Source organism: Microcaecilia unicolor, chromosome 14 (genome assembly GCF_901765095.1).
Source record: "Microcaecilia unicolor chromosome 14, aMicUni1.1, whole genome shotgun sequence".
In the NCBI taxonomy this organism is placed as follows: domain Eukaryota; kingdom Metazoa; phylum Chordata; class Amphibia; order Gymnophiona; family Siphonopidae; genus Microcaecilia; species Microcaecilia unicolor.
In genome coordinates this window covers 37,586,218-37,599,669 of record NC_044044.1, presented here as the reverse complement: position 1 = coordinate 37,599,669, position 13,452 = coordinate 37,586,218, and the positions used below count along the sequence as shown (strand labels likewise).

Below are 13,452 nucleotides of genomic sequence, written 5' to 3'. Positions count from 1 at the left end.
AGGGAAAGAAATCTGTGAAACAGCTCTACAGTTCTAAGAAAGCAGAAAGGGACCCACCATGAAAAGATCCCCGTCACTCTGTTACTATGAGGCTTGCTTTGGCCTTTGACCTGGGAGTGAGACAAGATGTACAGGAAATGTTTTAGGATGGCCTGCTTGATTCTTAAGACTTTGTTCTTGGATAATAATAATGAAGGAAACCGGCATGTGGTGTCCCCCAATCCTATTTATGTTCTGATGAATACACTGGGGAATCAGCTAAAGATTTTTAAAGCTAAATTGTTTATATATACAAACAAAATTACTCTACTGCTAACCCTTCCATCCACCTGATACAGAAAATGCTATAGCCTCAATTACAGACTACCTTGATAGGATTGACCAATGGGCTGGAGCTTATAAATTGAACAAAGATAAAACCACATTTTATTTGGTTTGGGACACAGTCACTTTGTACTCATTTGGTGATCCATGATGTAAGCTTTCCACTTGATAAATCTCTGAAAATCCTGGGTATGCAAAAATGGGCCAGGAGCTTATGATGGAAGCTGACTTTGGCACTGAAGAAACTTTTTCACAAATTGAAATTGCTTCAAAGGGTCCTAAAGTACTTTTTATTTTACTCAGTTTAGAATAATCGTGCAGGCTTTTCTGACGCAGTTAGATTACTGCGATGATTTGTATTTTGGAGGTAGTGTAGCCATGACCAGGCAGACTGCAGTGTTCGAAAATGCCCTACTTGTAAAGCAGGTAAATTTGAATGAACAACTTTTTTCTGTACCCCACACAACTCTCACTTGTGCATAATTTTATTTTTTAATCTCAAATATTTTAGTATCACTCACTAATAAAGAAGATATACTTGCCCAGAACTACTTCAAATCATGAGCCTATAGGTCTTAATTTTACTCCTAATGACTTAGAACACAAAAGTTCTGTCTGGAGATTTAACCATAAATTAACCAATGAGAAAGGATTCGAAGGGGTGATTGAGGAATGCTTTCATTTTAGTTACATTAAAGATACTTCTATGACTATTTGGTGGGACACTCAAGAGGATTCTCGGCATAAAGAAAACAATTAACTCTTAAACAACATGAAAGAATGAATTAGACAATTAGAGATTACTTATGCCAAATCACCTAAATATTACATATATCATAATCTTTGCAAATTACGTTCAGAATACAATGAGGTACATTTAGTCTCACACCAGTTAATCTCTTTAGTTGCAAAATACTACACAGAAAATAATAAAGCGGGTCGTTTATTAGCAAATTATGGGCCTGTTTTGCTAACGTGGCAATAATTCAGTAGTCTTGAAAGATGAGGAAATTACGTAAATGTTTCATACACTTTATGAATCACTTTATACTTTGGAACTTTCAGTTTCATGTGAGGAAATCGATGTGTACCTAAAGAAATTACCCTTTCTACAACTGAGTTCTTCAAATAGCTTAAAGCTAGAACTCCCCATTTCATTAGAAGAGATTGAAGTAGTTATTCAATCTCTACCAGTAAACAAGACCCCTGGCCCAGATGGTTTCTCCTCTGTTAAAAGTTTTTCTGGAATTAATGAAAAATTACCATGTCACTGAAGACCAAATAGTAGTCCCACCAAAACTGGGCAAAGACCCCTCTTTAGTCATGAATTATAAACCAATCTCTTTGATACAGCATTATCTATGCTAAAGTTACTGCCAATAGGTTATCTAAAGTAATGTTCTTATTAATAAATCCAGATCTTACCACTAATGACAATTTATGATAGTAACATACATAGTAACATAGTAGATGACGGCAGAAAAAGACCTGCACAATCCATCCAGTCTGCCCAACATGATAAACTCATATGTGCTACTTTGTGTGTATACCTTACCTTGATATGTACCTGTCCTTTTCAGGGCACAGACCGTATTAAGTCTGCCCAGCATTATCCCCGCCTCCCAACCACCAGCCCCTCCTCCCACCACCGGCTCTGGCACAGACCATATAAGTCTGGCCAGCATTATCCCCGCCTCCCAACCACCAGCCCTGCCTCCCACCACCGGCTCTGGCACAGACCGTATAAGTCTGCCCAGCACTATCCCCGCCTCCCACCACCGGCAGCTGGAATCTGCAAGTGGAAAACACTAGACTTATATAAGTTAATTTAACAAATGTGTAACTAAACAATTCAACTGTACTTTTCTTGTTTATGTGGTATGTTGTTAACTCTTTCTTATGCATTATAAATCAATAAAATATACATGAAAAAAAAAAAAGTTACATGAGCAACTCTCCTGCTGATTAAATTGCACTGGTTCCCAACAGAGGCTCATGTTTTCTTTAAAATGTGTATATTTTTAGACTTCAAGGATAAACGGAGAATATGATAATGCTGCTCCCCCACCAGGTGTAAATCTTTATGAAATGAAAGAAATTTAGTTCTTTGCTTCCCATTGATGCAGGGAATCAAACAGAATAGTTTCTGCTTCTGATCATTACCGATCAGCCCTAATTTGGAACTGCCTCCAACAAAAACCCAGATTGGAATCTGATTACACGACATTCCAAAAGAAACTGAAAACTTGATGAGTATGGCTGATATATACATTATTGTATCTTCCTAGAATTTGTTCCAGCTTCTTCAACTGTCATCTGCTGGGCAATTGCAGAATATAAGATGTTATACTAAGTTATAACAAAGGGGCCCATAGAACTATTTTTTTCAATGGTTACTGCACATCTGCAAGTTACAGCTCCGTCTGTGGACAACCAGCAATCTGGCCCTCAGTGCCGTGCCTGTTCCCACACACCAGCCCATCCCTGCACTAACTCAAGATTAACTATAAGCAGGACACCAGCATTAAATAGAGAATTTCTATTCTACCTCTTCTAGAGCTTCTGTTCAATACAATAAAAATACAGCAAAACCAAGTGCTGAGTGGAGTGGAACAGGTGGATGTGAAGCGTCTGTTCACGCTTTCCAAAATACTAGGACTAGGGGGCATGCAATGAAACTAAAGTGTAGTAAATTTAAAACAAATCGGAGAAAATCTTTCTTCACCCAACGCATAATTAAACTCTGGAATTCGTTGCCGGAGAAAGTGGTGAAGGCGGTTAGCTTGGCAGAGTTTAAAAAGGGGTTGGACGGTTTCCTAAAGGACAAGTCCATAAACCGCTACTAAATGGACTTGGGAAAAATCCACAATTCCAGGAATAACATGTCTAGAATGTTTGTACGTTTGGGAAGCTTGCCAGGTGCCCTTGGCCTGGATTGGCAGCTGTCATGGACAAGATGCTGGGCTCGATGGACCCTTGGTCTTTTCCCAGTATGGCATTACTTATGTACTTATACATCATAAAAACACAAACATTAATAACAGCAACAGTGATACATTTCAAATTCACCTGGACAATAACTAGCCTAACAGAAAGACAATGAAGACAAGGCCCAAAATCATTTTGCAAGAGCCATATCTTCAACACCTCTCTTCTCACGCCTGCATATTTTTCACGCACTTTACTCCCAGTACCCAAAAGAAAATCAGAGCTCATGCTCCGCCTGTGCTCTACCAGATAATCTGTCCAGGGAGGGTGAGGGCTCTGCAGCAGAAACCCCAACCTGTGCATCTTCTACAAATGGACTTTGTATACTGATTTTCCATCTGTTTCTATAGTGACTTAACGTATCGCATCTGCTTCTGCTATATCTTACCACATTATGTTGAATTGTACTGGAGAGGGTAAGACCCCATCAGCCACTACTGCACGGCACTGAGCTCTAGCTGCTTCCACTGTATTCCAACGCATTATACTGAACTGCACTAGTGCCAGTGAATCAGAGACAAGTCTTACATGTGTGCACCACTGTTCCAAGTTCTGTTCCTTCCTTGCCTGCAGTGCTGCGGCTCGAACCCAGAGAGACAGCCGACCGGAATTTTTTTTTTTAATGTACCATTAAATTCTTGTGGGGATGGGTGGGGACATGTAAGATTTCTGTCCCTGTGCAACTCTCTAATACATTCCCAAATACCAAGGGAGCTCAAGAGTTTTTGGCAGGTCCTCTACTTTTAAGAGCTCCTTGAAGAAAGGAGCAGTTCCACAGAATTGGAAAAGAGGTCGAAGACTACAAGCTTGTAAAAGCCTTATCTCAGTGGTTGGAAAACTAATGCAGACGCTGAAGGGAAGCATAACAAAGAATGGTGTGCAGGGCCACCATGGTGCCCAATAGCAACCTGCTGACCCTCCCAAATGGTCCAACATTTTGTTCTCCCCCCCCCCCCCCCCCCCAAAGTGGTCTATCATTCTCCGCCGCTCCCTGTCTTATTATTGCCTTCTTTCCCATAAGTACTACTGCATTTTACTGCACTACATTGTAACGTCTGACTGGATGGACCGTGCAGGTCTTTTTCTGCCGTCATCTACTATGTTACTATGTCCTAGGAACTTGCTGACTTTAGACCTCTAAACGCTATTGTTGCTCTCTAGTGCGTCATACTAAATTGTAATACTTACCTGTATTGCTCCTGGCCTGTAACTAGATGATAATCTTCATCAGACAACACCACCCCATACTGCCAACCACTAACCTCTCTCAGATCCTATTGTAACCTACAATCAACGCTAACATGAATATTAACAAATTGCTCTTAATCTATTTTCTTCCCCTAATCTACTACGCATTGACAAACCCTCGCACAGTCAATAACATACCTACAGTACACAAACCCTACAAACAACACTTAAACAACACACCTGTCCAAAAGAACAACCACCAATTAAAAGGAAAACCTACTTCACACGGACACAATCAACAGAAAGGAAAGAAAGGACACAACAAACCCAGATACCAAGAGGATAGACAACTAAAAAAAATTAATACATCTTCGTCCCTAACAGAACCCTACCAATTGATCCAAGTGGGATATATAAATGCCAGATCAGTAGTTAAGAAAACAGCGACAACAACAGACTGGATCACAACAGACAACCTAGATCTTTTATTCATAACTGAAACCTGGATTCACGACCTTAAAGACCCCATAATTTTAGATCTATGCCCCCCCCCCCCCCCCCCCAGGCTAAAGAATTACCCACTGGACAAGGAATGGGAAAAGAAGAGGAGGAATAGCTATAATCTATAAATCCCACTTCTTCGTTACAACGATAGCCGAATCCATACTTCCCCAATTTGAAATTGCCTCAGTTAGAATAAATCATCTAACCCTGCATGACCACCTAAATTTAGTGCTGTTTTATAGGCCACCAGGCAACTGGCAGGATTGCCAAACATACTTTATGGACTTTATATCGAATACATGTGTTTCTATCTCCAACCTTCTTATAGTAGGAGATATCAACCTCCATCTTGAGGATCTGAACTCACGAAACGTGTGTGAATGCAGGGATCTCTTCCAACTGTGGGATCTCCACTTGCCAAACATGCAGTCAACTCACACTAAAGGACACACACTAGACATCGTTACACACAAATTCTCCTCAGACCTAAACCTTGTGCTAATAGACACATGGTCCGACCACTACAAAGCAAACCTTTCCCTTCAATGGCGTATAAAAGATTTACACTACAAACAAGAACGATTAACTTATACCATTAATATTCTGGCAACAATTCTATAGTAACGAATGGACAGCACTAACGGATTCACACCAATTTCTTCAAGAAAGGGACAATAGATGCAAAAGCATATTAGATAACATAGCACCTCTTCAAACTAGAACCAAACATAGAAAGAACTCAATACCTTGGTTCGGTGAAGAACTGAAAAAACTAAAAACACAAGTTAGGAGATTAGAACGAGCATGGAACAAAAGGAAGGACGACTCCTCACTCAACGCCTGGAAACAACTACAAAGAAAATACAAATACACCATTAGACAAACTAAAAGATCATATTACAAAACGAAAATTGGACCAGACTACAAGGATACACATAACATTTTCCAACTCATCAACAAATTAATAAATACTACACCAGTTACTTCTAACAGCATAGACACCCCATCAGCAGACAATCTTGCGAAATACTTCAAAGAGAAAATCGAAAAGTTTCGACTCACGATACCCATCAATACCAATGACTACGTAAAACTCCTTGATTGCCTAGACCCAATCCCTAATGAACATCCAGCGGACCGAATATGGAACAACTTCGATACACTCTCTGAGGATACCATCTCCCAATCAATCAAAAGATTCGCCAAGTCTCACTGCAAACTAGACATATGCCCTAACAACCTTATAAAATCCACCCCTCAACAACTCGCATCAGACCTTACAATGCATCTGAACTATATGTAACAAAATGGACTCTTCCCAAAGGACAAAGGTAATATTCTACTTACCCCTATACCTAAAGATGCAAAGAAAAGTGCTAGTGACGTAACCAACTATCGCCCAGTAGCATCAATCCCACTGATAATCAAACTAATGGAAAGTATGGTCACCAAGCAGCTTAACACCTACCTACACAAATTCTCAATTCTTCACGACTCCCAATCAGGATTTAGGGCTAACCACAGCACCGAAACAGTACTAGTTACTCTCCTGAATAAATTTAAACAAACAATCGCAACCAGCAACAACATACTTCTCTTACAATTTGACATGTCCAGCGCCTTCGACATGGTTAACCATGAAATATTGCTACACATCCTAGAATACTTCAGAGTTGGAGGCAATGTTCTCAGTTGGTTTAGAGGCTTTATGACCACGAGATCATATCAAATGATATCTAACTCGATTACATCAGCCCCATGGATACCGGAATGTGGAGTCCCTCGAGGTTCTCCCCTCTCACCGACCCTCTTTAACCTAATGATGACACCCTTAGCCAAGTTACTATTCAATCAGAACCTCAATCCATACATATACGCAGATGACGTCACGATCTACATCCTGTTCAAACATGATCTAATGGAAATCACCAACGACATCAACAAAAGCTTCCAAATCATGCATTCATGGGCAGGTGCATTTCAGTTGAAACTTAATGCAGAAAAAAACACAATGCCTCATACTTACTTCACAACACAACACAAATACATTCACCACTATAACCACACCAAACGTTTCCCTTCCAGTATCAAACGCTCTGAAAATTCTTAGAAATCTTACACTTGAGAGTGATGTGAAGAACACAACTAAGAAGATGTTCCACTCAATGTGGAAACTTAAAAGAGTAAAACCATTCTTCCCAAGAGCCATTTTTTGCAACCTGGTACAGTCAATGGTGCTGAGTCACCTCGATTAATGCACTCTATGCTGGCTGCAAAGAACAAATCATCAAGAAACTTCAAACAGCCCAGAACACTGCAGCCAGACTCATATTTGGATAAACAAAATACGAAAGTGCAAAACCACTAAGAGAAAAGCTACACTGGCTGCCACTTAAAGAACGTATCACGTTCAAGATCTGCACATTAGTTCATAAAATTATTCACGGAGATGCCCCGGCCTACATGTCAGACCTTGTTGACTTACCACCCAGAAATGCTAAAAGATCAGCCCGCACATTCCTTAATCTACACTTCTCCAGCTGCAAAGGACTGAAATACAGACTAACACATGTGTCCACCTTTTCATACACGGGCACGCAGGTGTGGAATCCCTTACCACGTTACTTAAAAACAATCTACGAACTAACTAACTTTCGCAAATCACTGAAGATTTATCTCTTCAACAAGGCATATCACAACACTGATCAATCATTGTAAATGCAACACATCACCACCTTACCTTATATACTAACTGGTTTCTTTCTATGCCTATCATCCTATTCTCTATGCAACTCCAAATGTAACTATTTTACTCTGGAATGGCGAATGCCATAACCGAACATTGTAAGCCACATTGAGCCTGCAAAAAGGTGGGAAAATGTGGGATACAAATACAACAAATAATAATAATAATCTGTTGCGCTGCACTAAAATGTTTGTTCATGGAGTCCAATGATTACAAGAGCAAGCTTTGGATATTTTAAGAGATTCTAGTTGATGTTTTATTGCTTTCATTAATGTTATGTGCACAATTGCATACCATCCTGAATGCTCTGAAGAAAGGTATAAGAATGGCAACCTGCGTTCATGCCTGGCTCTCCATTAGAAGTCTACAACCAAAAGCCACTTACAGGAAGAAGATGTAAAACCAGTCCTGAAAGCAACACCCCCCAGGACCAAGTAAACCCAGGCACCACCAGCCCCCCCCCAGGTCCAAGTGCACCCAGGCACCAGCAGCCCCTCCCCCACTCCTCCAGGTCCAAGTGCACCCAGGCACCAGCAGCCCCTCCCCCACTCCTCCAGGTCCAAGTGCACCCAGGCACCCCCCCCCCCCCCCAGGTCCAAGTGCACCCAGGCACCAGCAGCCCCTCCCCCACTCCTCCAGGTCCAAGTGCACCCAGGCACCACCACCCCCCCCCACTCCCCCCAGGTCCAAGTGCACCCAGGCTCCAGCAGCCCTTGTAAAGACTGAACCCTCTCAGCCCTCCCTTGCCTTTCCCCTGGGTCTGAAAAGCCAACTCACCTCTGAGGACCTCAGTAGAAACATTGGCCTCTGGGACGGAGGCTGTTGCTCAGCCCCTCACTCCGTCTCTCCTCCCCCACCCACGGTCCTGGCCTATCTGCTCTTCCTTCCCGGCAGTGGCGGCTGCAGCCTCAGAAGAAGCCACTCGCTCAGGCCCCGACACTTCCGTCTGCCGCACCCGCCTCCTCTGATGTATCTTCCGGTGGGCGGGAACGGGAGTGACGCGGCAGACGGCAGAGCCAGCGCGAGACCGCCGTCGACGCACACAGGCCGCAGGGAGGGTGATGACGTCAGAGGTCAGCCAGTGCTCACCTTCCTTCAATGCTGTTCCAGCGCAGCCGCATATCAGCAAACAGGAAGGGTGACGTCAGAGGTCCTTTAGCATAGGCGCTCCGCCCCCAGCCACCTTCCTTCAATGCTTTTCCAGCGCAGCCGCATATCAGCAAAGGAGAAACAGGGAGGGTGACGTCAGAGGTTCTTTAGCATAGGCGCTCCGCCCCCAGCCACCTTCCTTCAATGCTTTTCCAGCGCAGCCGCATATCAGCAAAGGAGAAACAGGGAGGGTGACGTCAGAGGTTCTTTAGCATAAGCGCTCCGCCCCCAGCCACCTTCCTTCAATGCTGTTCCAGCGCAGCCGCATATCAGCAAACAGGAAGGGTGACGTCAGAGGTCCTTTAGCATAGGCGCTCCGCCCCCAGCCACCTTCCTTCAATGCTGTTCCAGCGCAGCCGCATATCAGCAAACAGGAAGGGTGACGTCAGAGGTCCTTTAGCATAGGCGCTCCGCCCCCAGCCAGTGCTCACCCTTCAAAGCTTTTCCAGCGCAGCCGCATGAGCAAAGGAGAAACAAGGTCCTGGATTATCTCATGTAGGATCCACCCTGCACTGTTAATGATGCAGCTTCTACTTCTCCCCTTCCTTCGCTCAGATATCACAAGCTACCTGGAGATCTGCGAGTCACTGCCTGCATGTGGACTCTGCTAACTGACAGGATGCAAGGAGAGACTAGCAGCAGCATTTTACAGAAACAGCCAAAGTGAGAGGACACGACAAATGCTTGCTCAGCTCCTTTTCACTCTGCACCAGATGCAAAAGGGCAGCAGACAGGACCAAAGCCTCAATCGCTGCTACATCGTTCAAAGGCATCTGCATCCATAGGAGCCAACTTTTCAAAAGTATTGGGGGTGCTAAGCCCAATGGAAATAACCCCTCCATGGCCACATACAAAGAATTGAGCCAGCTCCTATGTCTGCATCCCACTTGCTGTCTTCCATCAATCAACCTGTGTACTTAAGAGTGTCTCTCTAACCTGGCGTTCAGTCCTGAGGAATCAGAAAGTCACAAGATTTAACTTTAATTCTTTATTCTGCTGCAAAAAGCTCATCCCAAATCCACATTATCCTCCCCCATATTCCAACAAAACAAACAAAAGGCTCTGTTTACCAGGTGCACTAGCGCTTTTAGTTTGACCATAGGAATATTATGGGCTAAAAACGCTAGCGTGGCTTGCTAAACAGAGACCAAAGTACATAGTATAATTGACAGCATCGGTATGATTGCAAACTGCTCTGTTGTGAGATGTAATTACTTAGGAAATAATACACAACCTAATCTTATAGAGGGGGTTAATCCACTAAATACCATTGTAATGCAGTTACTCTTTATGATAAGCAATGGTCTATTTTCCTAAAGTTCATAGATATGGTCATAGCTGCACACCTTAGTGTATTCATGCCCGCGGCACAGCCCCAAATTTCCAAAGTTAATTTGTCATATAGCTGTCATTCTCTTACAATCTCTTACCACAGGACCAACGAGGGGCCTGAGTCATCTTTCTATGATCTGGCAATTCACATTTTTACATAAGTAATGCCACACTGGGAAAAGACCAAAGGTCCATCGAGCCCAGCATCCTGTCCATGACAGCGGCCAATCCAGGCCAAGGGCACCTGGCAGCTTCCCAAACGTTACATTCTATACATGTTCTTCCTGGAATTGTGGATTTTTCTCAAGTCCATTTAGTAGTGGTTTATGGACTTGTCCTTTAGGAAACCGTCCAACCCCTTTTTAAACTCTGCTAAGCTAATCGCCTTCACCACGTTCTCCGGCAACAAATTCCAGAGTTTAATTATGCGTTGGGTGAAGAAAACTTTTCTCTGATTTGTTTTAAATTTACTACACTGTAGTTTCATCGCATGCCCCCTAGTCCTAGTACTTTTGGAAAGCGTGAACAGACGCTTCACATCCACCTGTTCCACTCCACTCATTATTTTATATACCTCTATCATGTCTCCCCTCAGCCATCTCTTCACCAAGCTGAAAAGCCTAGCCTCCTTAGTCTTTCTTCATAAGGAAGTCGTCCCATCCCCACTATCATTTTAGTCGCCCTTCGCTGCACCTTTTCCAATTCTACTATATCTTTCTTGAGATGCGGCGACCAGAATTGAAAACAGTACTCAAGGTGCAGTCGCACCATGGAGCAATACAACGGCATTATAACATCCTCACACCTGTTTTCCATACCTTTCCTAATAATACCCAACATTCTATTCGCTTTCCTAGCCGCAGCAGCACAGTGAGCAGAAGGTTTCAGTGTATTATTGATGATGACACCCAGATCCCTTTCTTGGTCTGTAACTCCTAACGTGGAACCTTGCATGACGTTGCTATAGTTCGGGTTCTTTTTTCCCACATGCATCACCTTGCACTTGCTCACATTAAACGTCATCTGCCATCTAGCCACCCAGTCTCCCAATCTCGTAAAATCCTTCTGTAATTTTTCACAATCCTCTCGTGAGTTAACGACTTTGAATAACTTTGTGTCATCAGCAAATTTAATTACCTCGCTAGTTACTCCCATCCCTAAATCATCATTTATAAATATGTTAAAAAGCAGCGGTCCTAGCACAGACCCCTGAGGAACCCCACTAACTACCCTTCTCCATTGTGAATACTGACCATTTAACCCCACTCTCTGTTTCCTATCCTTCAACCAGTTTTTAATCCACAATAGGACATTTCCTCCTATCTCATGACCCCAATTTCCTCTGTAGCCTTTCATGAGGTACCTTGTCAAATGCCTTTTGAAAATCCAGATACACAATTAGGCATATTTTCAAAGCACTTAGCCTTCCAAAGTTCCATAGGTTTCTATGTAACTTTGGAAGGCTAAGTGCTTTGAAAATATGCCTCAATATCAACCGGCTCCCCGTTGTCCACGTTTGTTTACTCCTTCAAAGAACTGAAGTAAATTGGTCAGGCAAGATTTCCCCACACAAAAGCCCTGCTGACTTGGTCTCAGTAATCCATGTCCTTGGATGTGCTCTGTAATTTTGTTTTTGATAATAGTCTCTTCCATTTTCCCCAGCACCGACGTCAGACTCAACGGTCTATAATTTCCCGGATCTCCCCTGGAACCTTTTTAAAAAATCAGCGTTACATTGGCCACCTTCCAATCTTCCGGTACCATGCTCAATTTTAAGGATAAATTACATACCACTAACAGTAGCTCCGCAAGCTCATTTTTCAGTTCTATCAGTACTCTAGGATGAATACCATCCGGTCCAGGAGATTTGCTACTCTTCAGTTTGCTGAACTGCCCCATTACGTCCTCCAGGTTTACCGTGAAGTCAGTAAGTTTCTCCAACTCGTCCACTTGAAATACCATTTCTGACACCGGTATCCCACCCAAATCTTCCTCGGTGAAGACCGAAGCAAAGAATTAATTCAATCTCTCCACTACTTCTTTATCTTCCTTGATCGCCCCTTTTACCCCTCGGTCATCCAGCAGCCCAACCGATTCTTTTGCCGGCTTCCTGCTTTTAATATACTGAAAAAAAAATGTTGCTATATTTTTTTGCCTCTAATGCTTTTTTCGTAATCCCTCTTGGCCTTTATCTGCGCCTTGCATTTGCTTTGACACTCCTTATGCTGTTTCTTGTTATTTTCAGATGGTTCCTTCTTCCATTTTCTGAAGGCGTTTCTTTTAGCCCTAATAGCTTCCTTCACCTCACTTTTCAACCATGCCGGCTGTCTTTTGGACTTCCGTCTTTCTTTTCTAATTCGCAGAATATGTTTAGCCTGGGCCTCCAGGATGGTATTTTTGCAGCCAGTTTGAGCAGATGAGACACTCTTTTTGGTGTCCCAGCATTGATGGACCAGTTTGGTAACAACCCTAAGGTACATGCTTCTTTGTTCAAAGTCCAATCCTCACCAGTCCAAGCTCTTATCTTGTTCCATACCCCTCGCCAATATTTGTACATTTTGGGGCAATCCCACCATAAATGTTCAAATACCTTTCTGTCCATACTGTTTCCAGCAAAGACCCTTACCATCATCTCCTACTTTTTCCCCCCTTATGGGAGTCCAATAAGTTCTCTGTATTATTTGATACTGTGGTTATAATTAGTAAGAGTAGTGCATTTATAAGCATAATGGTATATACAAGCCCAATCATTGTCACTAAGAGAATTGCCAAACCACCCATCCTAATCCTTTTTTATTGAGGACTGGGTAGCAGGGTATAATTTGTCTAGTGATGCATACACTTTAGAAAGTAATTCCATGCGTTAAGAAGATTTAAGCAGAATCACTTCTGCTCTATTGGGTTCCCTTTGCAGATTATCTCTGGCATCTTTGCTCATTAGAAAATCTCTGTCCTGGAAGTATTAGTAAAAAGGGATCTTTCACTGCAAGACTTCTTGTAACTGATTTCGGGATAACATAGAGCTTTGGAGGGGGCGGGTTTCAAACTCTGTAGAGACCTAATGCCCCAATCTTTCTCTAAGAGGGGTAAAATAGCCTGTAGACCATAGATGGTAATCCTTAAGGGATTGGCCCACGGCTACAGGCTTGCTGTGCTTACACGGTGGTAATCGCTGTCCAGTTACCACCACCTCTATGGCAAGTTTCTCTTCATATTCTCTT

At 42.8% G+C, this 13,452-nt stretch overlaps 1 protein-coding gene across 2 annotated transcripts in view; it reads right to left on the bottom strand.

Moving 5' to 3' along the window:
* PI4KB (phosphatidylinositol 4-kinase beta) overlaps window positions 1–8,740 on the bottom strand; it is a 30,275-nt gene extending 21,535 nt beyond the window's left edge. Inside the window, exon 1 of one of the 2 annotated variants that reach the window (XM_030187374.1) lies at window positions 8,528–8,740. The gene's annotated coding sequence lies outside the window, so the exon portion shown is untranslated. The remainder of the gene's footprint in view (window positions 1–8,527) is intronic. The other variant, XM_030187375.1, reaches the window with a different exon arrangement.
* Between the last annotated feature and the right edge of the window lie 4,712 nt (window positions 8,741–13,452).